The sequence below is a fragment of the Trichechus manatus genome, unplaced genomic scaffold (assembly GCF_000243295.1).
Source record: "Trichechus manatus latirostris isolate Lorelei unplaced genomic scaffold, TriManLat1.0 scaffold00008, whole genome shotgun sequence".
In the NCBI taxonomy this organism is placed as follows: Eukaryota; Metazoa; Chordata; class Mammalia; order Sirenia; family Trichechidae; genus Trichechus; species Trichechus manatus.
In genome coordinates, this window is record NW_004443944.1 from 9,088,855 (window position 1) to 9,092,315 (window position 3,461).

A 3,461-nucleotide genomic window follows, 5' to 3' on the forward strand; every position below is an offset into this window, starting at 1 on the left:
AACTGTGCTCCATAAGGTTATCAGTGGCTGAGTTTTCAGAAGCAGATCACCTGACCTTTCTTCCAAGGTATCTCTAGGTGGACTTGAACAGCCAACCTTTCCGTTAACTGTCTGCATCACCCAGAGACTCCAACTTGCAAATTCATTGTCGTTATTTGTTGCTGTTGAGTCGACTCAGACTCATGGTGACCCCATGTGTGCAGAGTAGAATGCTCCATAGGGTTTTCAAGATTGTTACCATTTGGAAGCAGATTGTCAGGCCTGTCTTCCTAGGCTCCTCTGGCTGGGTTAGAAGCCCTAACCTTTTGGCTATCTGTTGAGCACTTCACCATTTGCACCACCCAGGGACTCCTATTCAACTTGCAAGTAGCCATTGGGAATTCAGCTATTACAAAATTCCACAAATAATGTGAATGTTATCTTGCTAATTACATTAATCAATTATTTCATTTAGTCTTCAATGAGGAAATGGAGACTTAGAAAGATTTTATAAATTGCTCAAGATCTTCCAGTCATTTACTGGTGAAGCTAGAACTTGAACTGAGATTTTCTTTCTGACCTAATAGAAGACTTTCTTCGCCAGCTGTGTTATTCTACATCCTGGTACTTACCGCTCGGCTGATTCAGGCCAGTGGATGGCCAGACTAAAGCTCATTCATCAAGGTGAGTGGTGTTCCATGCTAGCTGTATACTAGAATCACTTGGGGAATGTTTGAAAAATACAAATGTCCTGGCCCCATCCAGATCTGCTGAATGAGAATCTGTAAGGTTCCTTTCATCTGGGGCGAAATCTGGAGCCAAGTATTATTTCAAAACTCCAGATATTCTAAGGTTGTAAAACAGAGTAGAGAACTACTGTTTTAGTCAAAGGTAGAACTTCTAGAAATGAAACCTTAGCCTTAGGAATGGGTATTTCAGTTCTGCTCATTAAATTTATGGGTCTCCACAGGTAAAGGGATCTAGAAGACAAAAATTCTTGTGTGAATATGGGTGTGTGCCAAATACATTACCTTTTTATAAAAAAACCTAGAAGTGGGTGGATTGTGTGTGTGTGTGTTTCCTTTTTTCTAAATTTCAGTTTATTTTTCTTTGGCATTTGTTTTATCGATAGGGACATAACCAGGCAATCTCAGATACTTGTTGGTAACTCTATGCTTAATTCTATTCCAATATTTCCATCACTCTTTCTAAGCAAGTTCTCAGTAATTGCTTCTCAGCCTTAATTAGGAAATACATTTCTTATGAGTCACTGAAAATCTGACTAAAGTATAATTTTTAATAAATTTAGGGTCCATTTTTTCTCAAGTAACAAGAAGTATGGGGGGTAGGGACTCAGGTCCTTTTTATCTTTACACTTAGCCTCATACTTCTTGTCTCAGGATCACCAGAAGACCCCTCTCCACCCCAGAATTGTGTCCATATTCCTGACTGACACAAAGGTAAGGCTGAGGATATAGTTCCCTTTAGGAGTTCCTGGGTGATACAAATAGTTGAGAGATCAATTACTAACTGAAAGGTTGGTGGTTCAAACCCACCCAGAGGCACCTCTGAAGAAAGGCCTGGTGATCTGCTTCTGAAAGCTCACAGCCTTGAAAACCATATAGAGTGCAATTCTACTCTGCCGCACATAAAATCACTATGAACTAACTGGACAGCAGCTGGTCTGGTTTGGGTTTATAGTACCATTTGGAAGCAATGGAGCCCCGGTGTCACAGTGATCAAGCCCTTGGCTCCTAACCGAAAGATTGGCTGTTCGAACCCACTGCAGGAAGAAGATGTGGCAGTGTGCTTCCATAAAGATTACAGTCTTGGAAACCCTATGGGGCAGGTCTACTCTGTCCTGTAGGGTGGCTATGAGTCGGAATCCACCGTCTGGCACATAATAACAACCACCTAGTGTTAATGGGAGAAGTCCCTGCACTGAGTGGAGTAAACGGTTTGTGCTCTATTACTAACCTCAAGGTTGGCAGTTCGAACCCACCCAGCAGTGCCACAGAAGAAAGGCCTAGTGATCTTCCATAAAGATTACAGCCCAGAGGACCCAATGGAGCAGTTCTACTTTATAACACGTGGGGTCACCATGAGTTGGAATCAACTTGACAGCAAGGTTTTGTTGTTTTGTTGTTAGTGTTATTGAGTCAGGCTGTCTGAAGCCCACTGGGTGGACCACCCCTTCTTCCCCTATGTCCTGCACCCCTCAGCATTCCCTCAGCTCTAACCGCTTTCTGGGCCCTTTCCCCCACATAGCAGTTCATCAGCTAATGTCCTGGCAGCTGCTGTGGTTGGCTTATATGCAGACTCAGCAAAAACACGGGTAAAAGATAGACTTGGGAGAAAAATAAGGAAAAGCATTATACTCCTGCTTCTTTGAAAGATGAGTTTCAGCTTAGTTTGCAAAGGGTATTGAAAAAATACTCCACCAATTGTGTCTTTTAACAGTGATTTCAGAAAGGTCCCATTTCCCCTCCATCAATTATTAAGCAAACAGGGCTCCAGTGGAGAGGCAGCTGATTCTTGCTGTCCGTCCTTTAAATTCCTCAATTCTTCCTGTTACCCGCATGACCTTGGATGAGGCTAATGTCCTCTCTGAGCATCAGTTGCATTTTTGTAAGATTCTGGTACTAAAACTTAGAGCACAGGGTTGTGGTGATGCTTACATCAGATAATAGAGAAGACGGCCATTGTTTGTAGTAGAACAAATACTTCAGTAATCGAATCATGTCACTCCCTGGTTTAAAACCCTCCGATGGCTTCCCATTGCCCTCCGAATAAAATCCAACTCTTCACTGAACCTTTTCCGCATCTTTGAATTCGCCTCGCACTGCTCTTCCCTACGCTCCATTCAACCCAATCACACTCACCTTCTTTTTATCCCATCAACCTCATCCTTATCTCAGGGACCCTCTGTCTAGAAGGTCCTTACCCACAAACTATTCCATGACTAATTCTTTATTGTTATTCCTACCTCAGCCAAAAAATTCTCTCAGAGAGGAGTTTCTCTGACTATATTCACTAAGTGGCTTTCCTATTCCAATTCCCTGCTTAAAGCTCCAGATAGATAGGTAGGTCGGTAGGTTGGTAGGTAGACAGAAAGACAGATAGATAGGTAGATGGATAGATGAATGGATAGACGGATACATAGATGGATAGACAGATAGACAGATAGATAGATAGATAGCTGCCATCAAGTTGACTCTGACTCATGGAGACTTGATATACAACAGAAGGAAACGCTGCCTGGTCTTGCATCATCCTCATGATGGCCAGCATGTTCAGGTCCATCATTGCCGCTCTTGTGTCTATCCATCTTACCGAGGGTCACCCTCACCCTCATTAGCCCACTACTTCACCAAACATGATGTCCTTCTCCAGTGATTGATCCCTTCTGATGATGTTTCCAAAACAGGAGAGTCAGACAATGATGTCCTGTTATTATTCATAAGGTTTTCATTGGCTCATTT

General features: G+C 42.6%; 1 long non-coding RNA gene across 1 annotated transcript in view; it reads left to right on the forward strand.

Moving 5' to 3' along the window:
• The first annotated feature begins 598 nt into the window (after positions 1-598).
• Positions 599-3,461, forward strand: part of LOC111822639 (uncharacterized) — a 9,306-nt gene continuing 6,443 nt past the window's right edge. Inside the window, exons 1-2 of the long non-coding RNA XR_002825782.1 lie at positions 599-663; positions 1,380-1,439. This is a non-coding gene — a long non-coding RNA (uncharacterized LOC111822639). The remainder of the gene's footprint in view (positions 664-1,379; positions 1,440-3,461) is intronic.